Raw genomic sequence first — 20,699 nt, 5'->3', positions numbered from 1 at the left:
AAACTGCCACGCTCCCTCCGACGTGCTCCGGGGCTCCCTCCCGGCCCCTTTTTTATTTTTTTTTGGTTTTTTCTTTTTTTTCCCCTCCTTGCTAATTTAATGTATAGCTCAATATTTGGGCGTCTGGGTCGCCGCCGCGCGTGCTGGGCGATTGGGAGCCCGGGGGTTTTCCGGGATGTCCTTCCCATGGATCCCTGGAGGAGCTTGTCCCGGCTCCACGACGCCCCACGCGGGGTTTTAAGCGGTCCCCGGTGGGGTCTCAGAGCCCTCCCTGGGGAGGGGACGGAGCCAGACTCAACTCCGGGCTCCGGTGTCACCGTCAGAGTCCCCAAACCCTGCGGTGGATCCCGGGCACCGTCCCCGGCTGCTGCGGGAGCTGCAGGTCTCCAGCTCCTGCTTTCGCCTTGAAATCCGAGTTAAAGGCAGGAAAACGGGAGCTGTGGGGCTGGAGTGAGCCTCGGGACCGGCAGCACCAGCGTGGTTGAACTGGTTGAACTGGGAGCTGGTGGTGCTGACGGGGTGTTTGTCCCTCAAGGTGGGGTCACAGCCCGTCCCCAGGTCCGGGATGGAAACGAGCAGGAGGGAGCAAGGCTGAGGTGACACTCGTGCCCACAGTGCCCCAGCCCGAAGCTGGGCTGCTCCTGCCTCCCCCCAGCCCAAAAGGGACAGGGCATCGTCCCCCCTGGGGCTGGGACACCCTCGGGACACCCCTCAGCTCCCACGGTGGGGAAGGAGAGGGCTGGGAGGGGAAAGCTCAACCTGTGGAGAAGGAAACACACCCCAGGCATGGAGGCTCGCAGGAATCTGGGGGTCCTGCAGGAAAAAAGGGGCAAAATTCTGCTCAGACACCAGGCTGGGACACGACTAGGGGCTTTCAACACCTTTAATGCACTGGAATTTTCCCCCTTTCCCTCGCTGACTGCAGACCATCCTCCCGCTGCCCTGGGCTGGCAGCAGCTCCGTGTCCTTCCAGCTTCCTGGGATGTCACCTCGCTGGCCCCTCCGGCGCTGAGGGGTGAGGAGACCCCAGGTGGGACCCTCTGGGCACACCTGGGGCGGTTTATTTGGGAAGGGAGGGGGTAAGCCCTTACCCTGGGCACGGGATGAGTGTCCCACGGATCCTGCCCACGCTCCAGAGCCAGCCTGGGCTTTTCTCCGGCCTTCCTCGGTCACCTGGACCCCACAGCGTCCACTCCTGTCACCTGCTGATGGGAGAAACTGGTGTGAGCCCAGTGCCAGCCAGGGCCAAGCCCCCATGGCACAGATGAGAGGTGACTGTGCCACCCCCATCCCCATTCCCTTCCCAAATCCCTCCCTCCGTCCCAGTCCTGCTGTGCACTTGGGGACATTTCTATTGGGGTCTGGCTCCAGCCTCCTTCGGGAGGGGACAGGCAGGAATTTGGGGGCAGTGGGTATTTGGGTGCCTGGTGGCACCTCGGGGCACCTTGAGAGGGGGCAGGTGGCAGGAGGAGCAGGAAAATCCACATCACTGGAGATGGCAGGAGAGTGGGGTCACGGAATCCTGGACTGGTTTGGGTTGGAAGGGACCTTAAAGCCCATCCAGTCCCACCCCCTGCCACGGGCAGGGACACCTCCCACTACCCCAGGTTGCACCCCCCTCCCAATTCCAGTCTCCTGTGTTATCCCTATGGCTGCATCCCCCTCCCTGCTCCCAGCTTTTCCCTCTGCCCTTCCTGAGTCCAAATTCCCTCATTAACTGGCTCCCTGGGGCATTCCTTGTGTCCCCCCTGCCTGTCCAGGCTCTGGCGTCTCTTTATGGGGTCCCACATTCCATAAATCCCCCAAAAGTGACTCTTCCTGTTGGCTCCCCCTTTGAGGGATCTCCCACTTCGGGGTTTGGATCTGTGTGGGGTGGGGGGTCAGTGCAGGAGCCCCGATCCCTTCCAGGCACAGGGATTTCCCCAGGGATGCCCAGGAATGCCCAGGAATGCCCTGCATCCCAACCAGGATGCCCACACAGGGATGGGGAAGATGTGTTTGCACGTGCTGACGCTCCAGTGGGAATATTGCTTTTGGAAAAGCTCCTCCTTGATTCCCTTATCCTTTGGATTTTGCCAGAGCCCCCCTGGGCTCCCCCTCCAGGATGCTGAAAATGGGGGGGTGGGTCCTGCCAAAGGGGTCCCTGCAAGACCAGGCCCCCTCAAACCCAGTTTTCCCACTGCAATTCCATACCAGACCCCCTTCCTGGACCTCTTTCACCCCCTCCCTGCACTGACAATCCCACACCTGTGCCCCATCCCAAAGGAGCCTCGTCCAGGTGCCCTGGATCCCCATTTCCAGGGGTCTGTCCAGGCTTCCTGGGATTTTGGGGTTGGCTGTGGTGCTCTCTCTGCCTCCAGGCAGCCAAAGCATCTCCACCTGCCCCTTCCCAGCAGTGCAGTCAGGAATGGGAATCATCCAGTGCAGTGGGAACGGGAAGAACCGGATCTGTTCAGCCTGGGAAGGGCTGGATCTATTTAAGGGTGAATTTAAGTGACAAACTGAGGTGTTTGGGGCAGGAAAACCAGGATTTCTCGCTGACTGGAAAGCTCAGCTGATTTTTCCCTGAGGAGCTGAGCGAGGCCTGTGGATTCTGGAGCAAACCCAAACCCCTTGGGATGTTCCCCCAGCATTTTCTGGGACACAGTGAGAGCCACCAGCACCTTCTCTGAGCTCCAACATGGACCAAGGCACCTCCCAGGGAGCCCTGGGGTGATTTGGGGGTTCAAACCCGGGTTTGGGGCACAACCCAGAAGTGCCTGAGGGAGGAACAACCCCCTGGAGATGGGGCTGTAATGGGGGATTGGGGTGCTTGGGGGGGTCTGCACTCCCTCCTCCCCCCCAGCCCTGCCCTCACCAGCCTTGGAACAGCTTGAGAGTCCAGGAGGGAATTCATTTAAATAAATTTCCATAGGGATTAATCTCCCTCCTCCCAGCAGCGTGGTGGAGGTGAGGGGGGGGGTGTGAGGAGAGCTGAGCCTGTTTCGGGGGACAAGGAGGATGGGGGGCACCTTCCTCCCCCCACAGCCCTTCATCCCTCCTTCTCCAGCTTTTTGGGAAGGTCTGGAGCCCCTCCTCACCCTCACACCTTGCAGGGGGGTCACAAATGCAAACCCTCCACAGCTCCCAAACTTCCCAAGCGGGGTCACAGTGACCCAAGAGTCAGCCCTGGGTGACCCCAAACACCTCCAAGGAGGGAGATTTGGGGCTGTGCAAGCTGCTGCAAAGAGGATTTTCCGTGCAGGATGTGTCCACCCCACCAGGGGCCTCGTCCTGGCCGTGCCCCCTGCACTGGGTTTTCCCTGTGGATTCCTGACCTGGCTCCCTCTGCACCCGAAAATCTGCCAAATTTCGCTTTCCAGCACCCCCTGGATGGAAAAGGAGGGATGCTGAGGGGCTGCTCCACCCACAGGGATCAGCTCTGGCACAGGAGAGAGGAGGGGCACGGCCGTGCCACCATCCTCTCTCCCCCAAACAGGAATACCAAGGGCTGGGAAAAACCCTCTTGGAGCAGCCACACAATCCCAACACTCGGAAATCCCGGGAGACAATTAACTCCAGGAGGTTTTCCAGCTTTTCCAGCCCTCCCCAGCACCCCTGGAGCAGGAGACATCCTTCCAGCAAAGGGAAAATTATGATCCCACCCCCTGTTAGGCGAGCACAGGAGCATTTCCATGACTGATGCAGGTTTTCTTCCCCCCCCCCCTCTACCCGGGATTTGGGATTCAAAGCGTGGGCAGGAATTCAAATAAATCGGGATGAGTGAACACTTGGAAACAAGCAGAGCAACAGCTATTTTTGGCTGTCAAATTTGGGAGGTTTTAAGGCTCCTTCAGGGCACGAACTGCTGCAAGAATTCGCTTCCACTGCAGCAAGGGGGAGGCGTGGAGAGGAAGGAGTTCCCTCCCTCCTCCCGGGGAGATGGAGGTGGGAAAACCCAGCGGTGCCGGAGGGGGGGTCTTGCACCCACAGAAATGCTGATTTGGGGCCCTGGGGTGAAAAATGAGGGCTCTGGGGTGAAAAATGAGGGCTCTGGGGTGAAAAATGGGGGCTCTGGGTGATTCCTGGAGGGAATGTCCCCACGGTGGGTCTGTCACTGCTGTTGCTCCCACGTGGAGGATGGAAAGCAGAATTAAACCCCTTCCTCTGGCAGCGCCGAGGGGAGCAGAGAGTGTGGGATTTTTTTGTGAAACTGAAAAAAACCCCCACCCTTTCCATTTGGTTTTTCTGCAGGAATCCTGATCTTGCAGTGACTCACATCCCTTTGGGAACAGCCCCTGGGTGCACTCCCAGCACTGGGGCTCCAGAGCACCCACCAGCACCCGGCGCTGTCCCCGTGTCCTGCTCCTCGTTTGCCAAAGTTCATTAAGCCTTGGAGACGTGGAAAAGCAAAGGAAAACTGGCTCATTAGCATAATTTTGGAATAAAACTGCCCTGCAGCTGGACATGGCCCTGCCTTCAAACCCTGAGGCTCCAGAGCTGGGCTCGCAGGGGGGAGCAGCAGCGTTTTGGGGGGCACCACAAACCCCTCCCCTTTCCCAGAAGAGGCTTTGCTCGCCCCATATCTATTCCCAGGCAAACCCTCCGTGCTCTGCGGGCTCAGAACTGCCCCACCCCGGGGTGGGCAGCCCCCAGGGGTGCTGGGGACCTCCCCCCAAGGGGCAGCAGCCCGGGGAAAGGAGCTGAATCCCACCCGGAGGGAAAGCTCGGCGTCCACGTGGAGGTTCCCGGCCCTTCGCCATGGAAACGAGCGTTGCCAAGGGAGTCAAAAATGGGGAAAACCCAAGTTTATGTGGCAGCAGGATTGAGCCCCCGGGTCCTGGGGAGGGGGCTGTGCCCAGCTGAAGGCTCCAGCTCTGTATCTACAGGGAGAAACCCCCGGGATGGAGGGAATGGGGGAAAGCTGGCACAGGGCGCTGGGTGGTTCGGGGTGGGCACGGGTGAGCTCGACCCCATCCTGGGGTTCCTCCAGCACAGAGCTGGGGGTGCCAAGCCCACCAGAGCTTAAACCAGGCTTATCTGCCATTAAACAGACCCCAAAAGGGCACAAAGCCACCTCAGAGCGGGCACAACCCCGGGCCCTCCCTCCCTTTCCCTCCCAGCTCCCGCTTCTCCCGCCGCCCTCCGCGGGCACGGGGACTCCCGGGGAGCTTTATTAAGTTTATGGGCATGAGGAAAAGGGTTCGGGGGGGAAGGGAGGGGGGGGGGGTGGGAATAATGCAGGCAGGGGCCACCTCTGACCTTGACCCCCGTCCCGGTCCCCGCGGCAGCTGGGCCGTCGCGGCCCCGCCGGGAGCTCAATGGGCGCTTTGTCCTCGCCCGCCGGCCCCGCTCAGCCCCGTCGCCCCCAATAATATTTATGGAGTCTCCGGTCACCTCGTTCCCCCCCCCTGCTCCCTGCAGCTCAATAACCCGCATCCGGCGGGATTTATAGCCGGGAGGAGTGGCTGCTCCTCCGGCCCCCGTGGTGGGTGTGGAGCGGCGGGTCCTGCCCCTCGCTCCCATCCGGGGGGTTGTTGGCGGCCCTCCGGCTTTTATTCCTCCCTTTCCTCACCAAAAAAACCCGCCACGAATCCCTGTTTAAAAGCAAACAGGTGGAGGAATTTTCCTGCTTTTCCCAAGTTTGGCAGAGCCTCCCCCCAGCTCCGCGCAGCGCCGGGTTGTTCAGCTCTGCCTCTCGCTCTCTCCAGGTTCCTCCACGGGTTAAAAGAAATCAAAAAACTCCTTCCCAGACCTCCAGAGAGGAATATTTTATCCTTCTTCCACGGGTGGGTGCAGCCCCAGCACGCCCAGGGCGTGGGGGGATTCAAGGGTGTGCCCTGAGCCCGTGGAAATCCTCGGGAAGCTCCTCGGCATCCCGAGCTGTGAAGATGATTTAAGCAGAGGGGTTTATTTGGGAAGGGTTCAACCAGGAAAACCTTAATATTTGGGGGTGAAAGGAGAGGGTCAGTGAAGGTGCATGGGACAGCAATGGCCCTGGTCTGCTGGGATTTGGAAAATCCTGAGAAAGGGCAACTTTTCCTGGATCGGGGCAAGAAGGGAGGGGATGTGAATCCAAGTTCCTGCTGAGTTATTCCAAACTTTACCAAAACCAGGACTGAAGCTGTGGATCTCTGTGGGTGGGAGGAGATTGGACCAGGGTGGGCTGTTAAGGTTGTTCCCAGATTCTCTTCCAACAGCCAGGCAGGATCTTCAGGGACACAAAATCCCCTTCCATGACACGGAGTGGCTCCCACACGCTGCCCCATCCTACAGGAATTGCATTTTGGGGCCACTTCGTCGGACTTTGGGAGGTGCCCCAGGATCAATGAACCAAACTGGTCCCTTTCCAGCTTTTCCATCACCTTCTGCTCAGTCCTTCAGTTCGGAGCACGGCGGTGCAGGGAGGGTCAATCCTCCAGTGCCAACGGGGCTTCTGGTGCTGGTTTGGTGCTGGTTTGGTGCTGGTTTGGTGCTCCCTCCTGGTGCTGGAGCTGGGAGGTGACTGGCAGCAGAGTGCTGGGGTGCTGGACGTGCCCACAGACCTCCCTGCATGGAAAATCCTCCTTTAGGGCTGCTCGACCCCAGAGCTGCAGGGACCCGGGGCCGGTGGGGGGGGACGGTCTGTCCTGGTCCCCAAATCCCACGTGGGAGAGAGGAAGGAGGAGAAAGAGGGATGGTGGGGGAGGCAGAGCTATGATTCCCACGTGTGCTGAGCTCTCTGAGCTGATCCATCGGGGAACTGCCCCCGAGCTCTCTGAGCTGATCCATCGGGGAACAGCCACAGCCTCTGTCCCCCCCGTCCCCGCCTCACCCCGGGGAAGGAGGAGCACCCCCTAAACCTGAGCCAGAGCTGCTTCCAGCCTGTTTTAAGGAGGAAATCAGTTTGTTTTCCTCCTCCTCTGCTGGCTGGAAGGCGCCTGGGGCACGAGCTGTGCTTCCTCTTCCCGAGGCCGGGGCACAGGGGCTGCTCCACTGAGCATCTCCCGTCGGCTCCTTCCCGGCCCCCTTCCCGAGGGCTCCTTCAGGGAAATGCTGCCTGACACCAGCCCCGGAGCTCTGGAGGCTGGAGATGGATCCAGAGGCTGGAGATGTATCCAGAGTGTCACCTCCTGCCACCTCCCTGGTCCCCAGGTCCGTGGGGGAAGGACACACCCCTGCCAAGAGCAGGGCGAGTCCTGGCAGGCAAATGTGACCGGAATTTTCGGGAAGCTGGAGGGGCAGAGCTCCTTTGTAAAGGGTTTGTGCTGCTCCCCGGGCAGGGCAGGAGCAGCAGGATGCTGCTGGAGCAGGAGGAGGGTGGTTCTGGGGCGCTGTGGGTTTGGTCCAGGTGGGAATGGTGGGTTTAACCACAGGAGGAAGGTGTGGGAAGGCGGCTGGGGAGGGGTCAGCTCGCAGGGGGGGATGTGCAGCCAACAACCACCCCCAAGCCCCAAACCAGCTCAGAGAGGGGCTGGGCCCACCAGGGACGGGGTCAGACCCTCCCAAAGCCTCCTGGGAAGGGCTGGGAGCGGCAGAGCCCTCCCGGGACGGAGCTGGGAGGGTGGCTGGAAGGAGCAGCATCTCCAGCTTGCTGAGCTCGGCGTAATTGTTGGGAGAGCGCTGCGCACATGCTGAGCCCCGTAATTATCAGCCTTGTCTGCCAGGCCCTGCCTGCCTGCCTCCCTCCCCCCAGCACCACGGCACACTTGATTATGATTATGGTGGCTAATTTTGTCTGGTGCATCTTCGGCATATGGGCCCCCACCTGCTCGGAATATGCAAACGCCGCTGATTTGCTCCCTCCCCGGGGCCGGGGGGGGCCCGTGGGCAGGCGGGGAGGGGGGGCTGGGAACAAAGGAACCCCCTCTGTGCTGGCCCTGGGCACAAAGAGCCGCTGGCGGGGCCGGGGCTGCCCCTGGCACGGCAATGCCCACCCCGGGGAGGAGAGGGGGTTGTGGTGGGTGTGGGGCTGCCCCTGGCACGGCAGTGCCCACCCCGGGGAGGAGAGGGGGTTGTGGTGGGTGTGGGGCTGTCCCTGGCACGGCAGTGCCCACCCCGGGGAGGGGGTTGTGGTGGGTGTGGGGCTGCCCCTGGCACGGCAGTGCCCACCCCGGGGAGGAGAGGGGGTTGTGGTGGGTGTGGGGCTGTCCCTGGCACGGCAGTGCCCACCCCAGGGAGGGGGTTGTGGTGGGTGTGGTGGAGTAGGAGATGCAGAGAGCTCATCCCTGGCCTGGACACATGGCATGGTGGGGACACGTGGCATCATGGCAAGGACATTTATGGTCACGATCAACGTGCTGCAACCCCCCCCCAGGCTCCATCCTGGCTGTCCCCCCCTGCCACGGGGTGCATGCCCACCCCACAGCCCTGCTGGACCATCCCTGGGTTGTTTGGGAAAGGCAGGGGAAGGGGCTTGGCCCTTCAGGACCATCCCTCTGTTATTTGAGACTGGCCCTGCAGGACCATCCCTGTGTTGTTTGGGGAAGGGGTTTGGCCCTGCAGGACCATCCCTGTATTATTTGGGGTTTGGCCCTGCAGGACCATCCCTGTATTATTGGGGTTGTCCCTGCAGGACCATCCCTGTATTATTTGGGTTTGGCCCTGCAGGACCATCCCTGTGTTATTTGGGGAAGGGGTTTGGCCCTGCAGGACCATCCCTGTATTTATTATTTGGGGTTTGGCCCTGCAGGACCATCCCTGTGTTATTTGGGGAAGGGCTTTGGCCCTGCAGGACCATCCCCGTGCTGTCTGGGAGGGGCGGGAGCTCCGCGGGGCTCATCAAAGGCTCGGTGTGCCGGGGAGGGGCAGCCGAGGTGGGCTCCGTCTGCCTCGTCAGGGGGCTTTGCCATGCTAATGGATAATTAGACAGGCAGACAGACTGACAGGGATCCAGATGGATGGATGGATGCCACGAGGATCTGGTGACAGATAAATAGGCAGATGCTAATGGGCAGCGCAAACAACAGCTCAGACTCCTGCTAATTCCCACTGTAATTTTTAAGCTCTCTCCATCCTCTCCCCCCTCCCCTTCTCCCCCCTCTCTCCCCCAATCCCGAGCTCTCACTGGCACATCACTTATATTTATTTTAATTTCTTTCTCCCATAGGTTTGGGGGAGGAGGGGGGGGCTCAGAGGAATAACGAGCAGCTCTGGGCTGAGCTGGGTGTTCTGGGGGGGGGGAACTCGGGGAGCTGAAACCCCTGGGACCACCCTGGGACCAGCCAGGACCAGCCCTGACACTCGGGGGGCATCTCCCCGACGACACTAATTTATTTTTTTTTTTAATTAAAACAAAACCACGAAAATAAAAATATTTCTACCCCCTTTTATGTTTTTTTTTTTTTTTTGCCCCCAACTAGAAGATGGGGAAGAAAACAGTGAATGGAGGGGAGGAGGCCGAGGTGGATTAGAGCCGGAGAGCCCGAGACAAAAGAAACATCCTCGCTTGTTTTCCCTTTGCCGCGGGGAATCCACGTGGCGGCCGCGGGAGGGCGGGGAAAGTGGGAAGAGGAGACAAATCCTGCCGGGAAGGGGAGATTTCCAGCCCCGGTGGGTGCTGCTCACCTGCCCCGAGGGCCGGGCTCCTCGGTGGGACCCTGGATCCCGGGATTCCCGGGATTCCCGGGATATGGGGGGGGATTCTCGGGGGCTCGGAGACCTCCGGGTATTCCCGGCTCGGCGGGGATGTCGCTGTCGCTGTTGTCACCCCCCTGGTGCCGCCCTGCCAAGCTGAGCCCTGGCATGAGATGGGTCCTCGAGCATCCTCCCGGGGGTAGCAGCTCCTCTGCCTCCCCTGCTGCTCCTCTGCCTCCTCTCTGCCCATCTCCTGCCTCCTCTCTGCCCATCTCCTGCCTCATCACCTCGCCCTGATTTGTGTCCCAGCCCATCAGCCCCCTCCATCCTCTGCTCCTTCTTCCACTCTCTCCCTTTTCCTCTCCGTGGTTTTTATGATTTCTCCTCTGTTCCTCCCTCTCTCTCTCTCTCTCCCTGGTCTATTTTCTCTCCTACTTTACCGGTTTCCCTCCTTTTTTCCCCCCACCTTACTCCTTTTCCCTCTCTCTGGGGTCGATTTTCTCTCCTGCTTTACTGGTTTCCCTCCTTTTTTCCCCCCACCTTGCTCCCTTTCCCTCTGGGGTCTATTTTCTCTTATACTTTACAGGTTTCTCTCCTTTTTTCCCCCCACCTTACTCCTTTTCCCTCTCTCTGGGGTATTTTCTCCCTCTCTGCCACCCTGGGAAGGCCTGGCAGAGACAGACAATCCCCCCAGGGCTGCTGTCCCCGTGGAGTTGGGTCCCACAGGTGAATCCCCTGCTCCTATTTCAAGGCTGGGCTGCAGAAAATCCAGCCCAGGAGATGCCACCAGTGCCTCCTGCACCCCGGGAGAGAGGCAGAGCCTGCTCTGGGCTGAGGCAGAACCCGGCAGCTCATCCCCAAAGGCACACAGAGCACCCCTGCTCCCACCCTGATCACCCCTGCTCCCACCCAGGACTCCCCTGCTCCCACCCTGGGCACCCCTGCTCCCACCCTGGGCACCCCTGCTCCCACCCTGGTCACCCCTGCTCCCACTCAGGGCACCCCTGCTCCCACCCTGATCACCCTGGGCACCCCTGCTCCCACCTAGGGCACCCCTGCTCCCACCCAGGGCACCCCTTCTCCCACCCTGATCACCCCTGCTCCCACCCTGGTCACCCCTGCTCCCACCCTGGTCACCCCTGCTCCCACCCTGGTCACCCCTGCTCCCACCCTGGACACCCCTGCTCCCACCCTGGTCACCCCTGCTCCCACCCAGAGCACCCCTGCTCCCACCCTGGTCACCCTGAGCACCCCTGCTCCCACCCAGGACACCCCTGCTCCCACCCTGGGCACCCCTGCTCCCATCCAGGGCACCCCTGCTCCCACCCTGGGCACCCCTGCTCCCACCCAGGGGGGCTCCAGCACCCTGTGCCCACCCATGGCAGGAGCTGGAGGAGAAAACCCCCCATTTCTGCCTTATTTCCCCCAAACTGATGCCACAGGGGAGGTCCCTGTCACTGCAGGAGGATCCAGCACCCGCTATGTAGGTCAGAGCTGATGGTGAGGGAGAGCAGGGGGGGCCCAGCCCCGGGGTGGCCCCTGTCAGATCCCGGGATTCCATCTGGGATTAAACCCTGGCAGCCTCTTACCACCACCAGATAAATAGATATAATATATATAAATAGATATAATACATATAAAAACATATACACACCATATCACCATATATATATATATACACACCCATATATTTATATATATATATGTATAATTTCAGCCCATTTCTCGTTTCAGGTGGAAGCAGCTCCTCCCCAACACAGTTATAAGTGTAACCAGAATTTATCCTGTTGCAAATATTCCCGTTTTTTAAACAAAAATGAATTCCAGTTCTCAGCAACTCGCTGGGAAAGAGCCCCAGGGGGTGTTTTTTCTGCCCAGCTCCTGCAGGTATTCCCAATTTCCTCCCTTTACTTTAGGAGCTAAGGGGGGAAAAAAAGGGGGAAATATTTTCCTTATGAGTACAGATGTGTATAAAATATCTCAGGGGTTTGGGATATTTTATATACAGGTCCCTCTTTCCAGGAGTTTTCAGGTCTGCTCATGTCACCTGGCTCAGGTGGGTAAATCCCAGCAGTTACAGGGTGAAAAACAAAAAAAAAAGGTGGGAATGGCAAAAGCTTCAAATTCCCAGCTTTAAAAAAAAAAAAATAAAAATCCTTTTCTGGGCGCAGAGATTTGGAAACTCCTTCAGCTCCCAAACCTTTTCCTTCCCATCACCCAAAAGGAGCTTCACCCACCCCTGCCCACCAGCAAAGGGCAGCACCTGGATGACACCAGGCACGTCGGGAAGAAGGACAATATTGGGAATGTGAGGAGCAGAGAGGCTTAAAACCCGACTTTTTCTTGGGGGGGAATTAATTTTGGACCAACCACGATTCCTTGGCCTGCCCAAATCCTTTTGGTTTTTGTCTCCCTTTTTCGGGTGGTCACCCAAAAGCACCCGGATGGTTTGTTGGCTAAGACAGGGGGACAACAATCCAGGGACAACATTCCAGGGACAACATTCCAGGGACAACATTCCCGGGATGGAGGAGGTGTTAATTAGGATGCAAATTAGGATGCAGGAGCCGTTCCTTGGGTGCAAGAAGTGGAGGGGAAAGGGTTAAGGGGCAGAGGGGGGGGACAGAGGGGTGAGAAGAAAGCCCAGGGGGGGGGGAAAAGAAGGGCCCTCGTGCAGCACCCGGGGCTTGATGGCTTAATTACCATATTCAAATCTAATTAATTCCCCTTTGCATAAAAAGGCCACGGCGGGCGTGGGACCAGCCTTGCAGATGGCGTCTCATGCTCAGCACCATTTTGGGGCCGCCGGCCATCTTAGGGAGGAGGAGGAGGAGGAAAAGGAGGAAAAGGAGGAAAAGGAGGAAGAGGAGGAGGAGGAGGAGGAGGAGGAGGAGGAGGATGGTTCTGCCCACGGTGCTGAGCATCTGCCAGGGGCACCCATCGGGCATCAAACGGCCCCATCCCGGTGTCGACGCCCCTTGGAGGGGGAAGAGGATGTTTCAAAGCAGGAGGGAGAAGAAATGAAGGAGAAACGGGTGGGGAGGGGGTTCGGTGGGATGGAGAGTGGGAATTCGGGGTGTTCGGGGGCTCCTCGCCCTCAGCTGGGGCTCCCAACCCCACCCTGGGGTCTCCAGGTGGGAAGGTGATGATCCCACCCGTCCTGAAGGCCCACGTGGGGATGGGTGTCCCCAGGGGGGTTTGTTGGGAGGGTGGGTGACGAGGAAGGAGCATCCCAGACCCACCTCCGGAGGGTGATCCCGGGGGGACACACCCTCACACCCCTGGGGTGCCACCCAGCAGGAAAACCCCGAGGAAATCCAGCCTCAGACAGCAGGTTCCCAACCCCCCTGTCCTGCACAGGCCTCGTTTTGGGGGGAAAACGGGATAAATGTTCCTCATCTCCCCACTGTGTGTTCGGGGCGAGCCAAGTCCCTGCTGGAGAACCAGCCCGGAGCAGCGTGGGCTGCCCGTGGCAGTGCCCACACCAGCTGCCAGGCTCGCCCTGGCAAAGGTGAAAGTTATTTTTCCTAATGTTTTGGACAGCTCTGCTGTCACGTGGAAGGACTTGGAGGAGGGAGGACCGCAGGGGATGTGGATTTTCTCCCTTGACTGACTCCCGAGGATGGGATGAGCTGCTGCTGCTGCTGCTGCTGCTGCAGGGCCTGGTGTCCTCCCCACCCCCCTTCCCCGGCGCTGAGGGGGGGTTGGGATGAAGCTCTTACCCCAAAACAGGCTCCCAGGAAAAGCTGGAAGTCCCTTTTGCAGCTGAATCCCAGGAAAAGTGGGATTTTTTGAGAGGGGTTTGGAAGGGGCAGCACAGGAGGATTTATGGATGAGGCTGCACACCCAGACAGGGGCAAAGCCAGAGGTGAGGGGAGGGGAAATTCCCCTTTGTGCTGTTTAAAGGGTGTGTTTGGGTCGTGCAGGAAAGATTTTTAGATGTAAATTGAAAAGGAAATAAGGGGGAAAAGTCGATTATTTGGCAACCAAAAGCTGGCAGCGACAGCCCAGTTTTCCACCAGCTCGGGAAGGGGGAGCAATCCAAACGTTTCCAAAGTGGAATATATGTAACATGGGGATAAAACCTGGCTTTTTTTCCTCCCAAAAACAACGAGAAAATAATCATTGTGGCACCTCACTGAGCTGGTGAGGAGCAGCCCCTTCCATGGAGCTGCTCCCTTATCCCCCCAAATCCCTGTTGGAGGGAGCCTGGAGGGAGGTTTCTCATGGAAAATCCCAGTGCCAGCGGTCTGGGCTTGCAGGAGTGGAGAGGAAAAGCAAGGAAAGCCCAACCTTACCCCGTCCAGGAGAGCTGAAGGGGTGCTGAGCATCCTTGGGAAAGCCAAGCCAGCATCCCGAGCCCGGATCCGCCGGCGCTGCCTCGTCCCGGAGGGATGGGATGGAACAGCTTGGTCACTGCAGACCCATTCCAGGAGCAGCCTGGGAGCTGCCAGGGGCAGGAATGCCCAGTCCATGGCACCCACGGGGCTCCTCCATCCTTGGATTTCCAGGCTGAGGGTGTTTTGGGGGAGGGGGTGTCTTCCTGGGGCTCTGGTGCCCCATCCCTGCTCCCGGTGAGGGATGGGGGGGATCCCGGTGATCAGAGCAGTGTGGGGAGTTCTCCTCTGCCAAAAAAATACAAAATGGGGCATTTGGTCACCTCCAAAAGCACGGTGATCACCTCCAAACCCCCAGGGGTCACCTCCAGACTCTCACTGATCACCCCCAAACCCTCATGAGTCCGTCCCCAAAACCCTGGTGGATAATCCCAAAACCCTCACGGGTCACCTCCAAAGCCTCACTGATCACTTCCAAACAACACTGATCACCTCTAAACCCTCATTGATCACTTCCAAAAGCACAGTGATCACCTCTAAACCTTCATTGATCACCTCCAAACAACACTGATCACCTCTAAACCCTCAATGATCACCCCCAAAAGCACACTGATCACCTCTAAACCCTCATTGATCACCTCCAAACAACATTGATCACCTCTAAACCTCCAGTTGATCACCTCCAAACAACATTGATCACCTCTAAACCCTCATTGATCACCTCCAAAAGCACAGTGATCACCTCTAAACCTTCATTGATCACCTCCAAAGGACAGTGATCACCTCCAGACCCTCACGGATCACACCCAAACCCTCACTGATCATCCCCAAACCACAGCGACAACTTCCAAACCACAGCGATCACCTCCAGGGACGCCTTAATCTGCCCCAAATCCGCCTTTTTATCACCCAAAACCACCTCAGGTGGAGGTGAGAACTTCACCTCTCGCTGGCCCCAGCACCCACCTTCACCCCGGGGTGTGTGTGTGGGGGGCACCCACAAACCCCATCCCCTCCAACACCCCCCAGCCGAGGGGGAGCACCCCAAAAACCCCGGAGCTGATGGTGCTGCCGCCCCGGACGGGCAGGGGGGACACAAACACCCACACCCACCCCCCAGGGGGACACCCGAGGGGACGGGGGGGGGGGGGGGCTCAGACACAATGGGGCCATTGAGGGGCCGCGCCGGGGGGTCCCGGCCCTTCCTGCCCAGACACAATAGGGGCGGCCCCGAGCGCTTTGTGCGGCCGCCGCCCCCCGGCCCCTCCTCTGCGTCCCCCCGGGATAATGGAGCGGCTTTGTGTGCCCGGCTGGACCGGGAGGGAGAGCCCGTGTTCGGCTGCCCGGGGGGGAGCGGATCGGCCGGGAAAGGGCCGGGCAGGAGCGGCGGGAGCGGCGGCATTCCCGGGGATGCTGGGGATGGATGGATACTCCTGGTCCTGCCGGGGAATGGGCATTCCCGGGGATGCTGGGGATGGATGGATACTCCTGGTCCTGCCGGGGAATGGGCATTCCCAGGCTGCTGGGGATGGATGGATATTCCTGGTCCTGCCAGGGTTGGATATTCCTGGTCCTGCCAGGGAATGGGCATTCCCAGGCTGCTGGGGATGGATGGATATTCCTGGTCCTGCCAGGGTTGGATATTCCTGGTCCTGCCAGGGAATGGGCATTCCCGGGGCTGCTGGAGATGGATATTCCTGGGGCTGCTGGGAGAATGAATATTCCTGGTGCTGATGGGAGAATGGATATTCCTGGTCTTGCCGGGGAATGGGCATTCCTGGGGATGCTGGGGAATGGATATTCCTGGTGCTGCCAGGGAATGGGCATTCCCAGTGTTGCCAGGAATGAGCATCCCTGGTGCTGCTGGGGAATGAATATCCCTGGTCCTGCCAGGGAATGGGCATTCCCAGTGCTGCTGGGGATGGATATTCCTGGTGCTGCTGGGAGAATGGATATTCCTGGTGCTGCTGGGGAATGGGAATGTCCAGTCCTCTCTGGGAGCTTGGAGTGGTGCAGCCTGGTGACTGTGGTGCTGCTGGACCTGTCACTCAAACCCCATCCCTGGTCAAACCCATCCCATCCCAGTGACCCTTCCAGTGACCATCCCAGTGACCATCCCACCAAACACCGACTCCCATCACAAATTCCCAGTGGCAGAGGGTCAGTGTCCCCCTGCCTGGCTCTGTCCCTCCCCCCCAGCCCCTGAGATCCCCCCCTGGCCACCATTCCTGGGGTTGGGATCAACAAAACCTACGGGAGATTAATTCCCTGCCCGCCTCGCTCGTGCTGTACCAGCATTCCAGGATGGGAATGGGATGGAATAACCCCTGACTTTGGTGTAGCCAGAGCTGCAAAGAGCAGGATTAATAAGAACCAGGTTTTAATTTCAGCAGCCCTAAACAGGTCGTTTTTCCTGCAGCATTCCCAGCTCCACGTCAGGCATTCAAGGAATGGGGGAGCTCTGAAGATGACAGTCCTTGCTGCTCCAGCAGGGCAAATCCAGCCCTGGCACCATCCAGCTGGGAAAACCGCTGGACTGCAGCCCAGGCAAGCATCCAGCACTGCGTGGGTACACACGTGTGCCCGTGGGGACACGCCAATGCCACGCGTGTGCCACGTGGCTCCGCTCGGAGCAAGGTCGGGGTCCCTCCGGCAGCGAGGTCTGCACAAAGCAGAGCTGAAAACTGGGATTGTCCCCTGACAAACCAAGTCTGGAAACTTCCCATTCATGCTGTGGATTGGGGCAGGGGTTTAAACCGCTGAGATTTGGGTTCTGAGATCGGGTCCGACCTCGTTGGTTCTGCAGGTGCTGACATTTGGTGAAAACGTGGAATTTTGTTCCCCCAGATTCCAACCCGATGTGCTGATGGGCCTGTGCTCCCTGTTGGGCACTCGGGGGACATTTGCCAGCCCAGGCCCTTCCCAGGGGGTCAAGGTGGGGTTGTGACTTCTGGAAAACCCCAAATCCGGGTTCATCCCCCCTGTGCTCCAACAGCACATCCCGGGATTCCCACCCCGCACGACGGGCAGCATTTTGAGGCCACAACGGCCACCAGGCTGGAGGTGACACCTCAGCAGCACATCCCTCTTCCCCAGGATATCCTCCTGCAGGTTTTTGGGGTCGGTGTGGCCGTGCAGGGTGAGTACCTCCAGCAGCATCACCCCGGGGCGCCCCAATCCCACATCCCGGGTGCCCTCGGGGCTGAGCCGGGCAGGGCAGAGCGGCTGGACCGAGGAGGGGATGATTAGGGTGGCCTGTGGAGTAATTATCTCATTGGGCAACTAATACCCTTTCAGCCTGAGCGGAGTGGGGAAGTATTGTTCGGGCTTAGGGATTACATCAACCCGCTGGAGCAGACAATGTGCTCCCCCTGGGAAGAGGCAGCTCAGCCCCAGGGGGAGAGGAGGGAGGCAGGGGCCGAAGCTGTCTCAATTAGCGAGTGTCCCGGCGAGGAAGAGGGTGGTGGGGGCTCCTGGGGGGGGACCTTGAGCATCTTTAACCCTTCGTGCTCCTCCCTCGAGGGCCACTCGGTCCGTCACCCCCTGGCTGAGCCCTGCAGGGACACGGGGGTGCCAGCAGGGCCGGATGTGTCCCCTCTGCCCGTTGTGCCGGGCAAAGCGAAGCACGGCCGGTTTTCCCCTTTTTTCTTGCCCTGTTTTCTTCCCGACAGCCCAATGCCAGCCCCTGCCAGCTGGGGACACCAGAGGGGCCAGGAGGGAACAGCAGAGCAGCCCCCCCAAAAAAACAGTGCCGAGGAGGACGACAACAACAACGACAGCCCCACAAGGACAACGACAGCCCCACAACGACAGCCCCACACGCCCTCACACGGCATTTGGGGCCCAGCAGGTCCTCGGCATCCCCCTGGACCGCCGGCTCCCGGGCTGGGGCGGGGTTTGGGGGGTATTTTTGGTCGGGTTGGCGGTAAATGAGGCGTGAGCCCGGGCGGGCCGGCGGCGGCCACCGCGCCAGGTTAGCGGCGGAGCGAGGGGGCCGGGCCGGCTCCACCTGGCCCTCGCCGTCCGTGGGGGGGTGGTGATTAAACACCGGGGCTCCCAGCTGCCATACATTTTTAAATAAATGAATAATACATAGAGGGGGTGATAAATAAATAACGGGCCCCCGCACATTTTGAACTTAGCCTCTGAGAAAAATCCTTTTAGTTCAAAAGGACCGGGGGGGCGCGCTCGGGAGAGGCGGGGGGGGGAAGGCCATGCATTTTGAATGGGGCTGCCATCGAGTGTCAGGGCTTGGCAAGGGAGACGAGGGGGAGAGGGAGGGAAGGGGGGGGGGGAAGGAGGGAGAAAACCGGCCTCGACACAGGCGGGGGGAGGCGGGGAGGGACGGGGACGAGGGGCCTTGGGCATGGCTGTGGTGGGATCAGGCGGCTGAGGATGCCCCGGTGCCGGGCACTGGATCCTTGGGAAGGAAGAGGAGGAGGAGGAGGAGGATGGGGGGGTGGCTGTGGCAGGAGGGGAAGGGCAGCCCCCGAAAAAGGTGAGGGGCACGTGAAAGGTCGGGTCCCGTGTGGAGGAGGAGCCCCCCCGTTTAGCAGAGCAAAGGCAGCGTTTACTCGGCAGTGGCCCGATATAAAGAGGTGGGTGGCCCTGGAAGGCGGCCCAGACAAATACAAGGGGATTAGCCAAGGGCAAGGTGTGAGCAGAGGGGTGAAGGGAGGGGAGGACGGGCAGGGAGAGCCCTGAGCGGGGGCATCACGGGCTGCCCGGAGCGGGGAAGGGGCACCAAAGCACAGGAGGGTGGGGTGTGGGTGTGAGGGACCGGGTTATCCCCTTTGGGGGGAATCCAGAGGACCCCCAAGTCACAGGAGAGGGAGGTGGGATCAGCTCTGGGGCCGCCCCAGATCCCTGTACAGGGTGCCTGGTGGCACAAACCTGCCCTGCCACGTGCCCCTGCCAGGGCAGCCACGCACACACACGTGTGTTCTGGCAGGGCACAGCCGCCCACACGCATGGCACCTGTGTCCCTGCCATGCACACACATGTCCCAGCCATGCACAGCCATGCACATGTATGTTCTAACCATGCACATGCACCTCTGGGCCACGCACAGCCATGACACACGTGTCCCAGCCGTGTACACGCGTGTCCTGGCCACGCCCATGTGTGTCCTAACCGTGCACACACATGTTCCAGCCACACGCAGCCGTGTACACGTGTGTCCTGGCCATCCCCAGGCGTGTCCCAGCCGTGTACACACGTCCTGACCTGGCACATCCACGCGCGGGCGAACTCCAGCCCAGCCCAGCCATGCCCACGAGTATCCCAGCCATGCCCACACATGTCCCAGCCGTGCCCACACGTGTCCCAGGACAGCTGGGACCCCCCCTCACCCTTCCCAAAGCCCGAGCTGCCGCCAAGGCAACTTTAATTCCCTAATTCTCCGCTTGCACCCGCGGCCGCTCGCCCGCCTGGCTAAGTGGGTATTGATTTATTAGGGCTGTAATTTAAGGCAGAACGTTTTAAAATGAACTCACACACCGAACCCAGGCGCGGGAATAAACAAGGCCTGATTTATTTGCTGCCTGTCTCGTGGTGGATGCTGGGCTGGGCTGGGCTGGGCTGGGCTGGGCTGGGCTGGGCTGGCAGCACGTGGGGACAGGATGCGCCCTTGGAATGGGAGGGCTGGGAAGGGAGCAGCCCCCTCGCCCCCTGGGAGGGCTGCAGAGCACCCCTGCACCCCAAATCCTGCACCCCTCCAGCAGGAATGACCCCCGAGCCCCCTCAGTGCCGGGGTGCAGGGGACGGGGACGGTGACAGCGAGGGCAGCGCTGGCAGGGCCCGGCTTGGCCTGTGCCCTGTGCAGGGGCATCGCACACCCACCCCACTGGCAGCACCAAAACCACCCCAAAACTCCCCATTAGCACTCTGGAACCTGCAGGGTGTGAGGCTCGAGCAAACCCCTCTCCCTCTCCCCCAGCAAAGACCCCCCAGTCCACCCTCCGAGTCCGGAGCTCCACCAGCATCAACCAGCCGCGCTCCAGGGATGCCCCCGGCCTGGATGGGGGGGGTTATTTCACCCACCCACACCCCCCCGGGGGCTCAGCATCCCCCCCCTCCGGCCTCCACCAGCTGAGTGCCGGGTGTCAGAGCCCCGCCAGGTCCCATCTGCGCGGCCCCGGCCCCGCATTCCTGGAGCCGCCGCTCCCGGCGCGGCAGCAGCTGCCGGACACAACCGACGGCGCGGGCGGCTCGTCTTGACCTTGTCGGTCAGGTGTTGGGGGGCGAGGAGGGAGGGGAGGGAATAAATAAATAAAAAAAAATAAAAAACCCTCCCTCCCGCCCCCCCCCCGGGCGCCGCCAGCCGTCGCCGGGGCACGGGGAGGGTTTAACCATAATGGGGCCGGCTGGGGGAGCGAGGGCGAGGAGAAATTAGTGTCAGTGTGTGTGTGTGCCTTAAACAAACCTGCGCCGGGGTGACGTGAATGAGGGCACAGCCTGTGTATATATTAGTGATGGGATCTGACCTCGCTGGGAGGGCTCCTTCCCTCGCTCCCGCTCCTCTGGGCGTGGGAAAAAGGCCTGGGCTCTTTTCACAGCTGTTCTCGCTGCTGCACTGAGCTAATGGAGGGGCTGCCCGGGCTCCCCTCCCTCCTCTCTCTCCCCCCCTTCCCTCGCCGCCGCCTTTTCAGTCCTTCGGCAGCGAGAAAAAAAAAAAAACAACACACGCACACACACAAAAAAAAAAAAAAAAAAAAAAAAAAAGCCCCTTTCACAGTCCCTTAAAAACACACCTCATTGTTCCCGCCCGGGGTTGCATTGAAATGCCACTCGCACCCCACGTCTCTCCCGAGCAGAGCCGGCCCCGGG

Source organism: Manacus candei, unplaced genomic scaffold, assembly GCF_025592945.1.
Source record: "Manacus candei isolate 608988 ecotype Guabito, Panama unplaced genomic scaffold, ASM2559294v1 h1tg000106l, whole genome shotgun sequence".
NCBI lineage: Eukaryota > Metazoa > Chordata > Aves > Passeriformes > Pipridae > Manacus > Manacus candei.
This window is presented reverse-complemented; position numbering follows the sequence as displayed.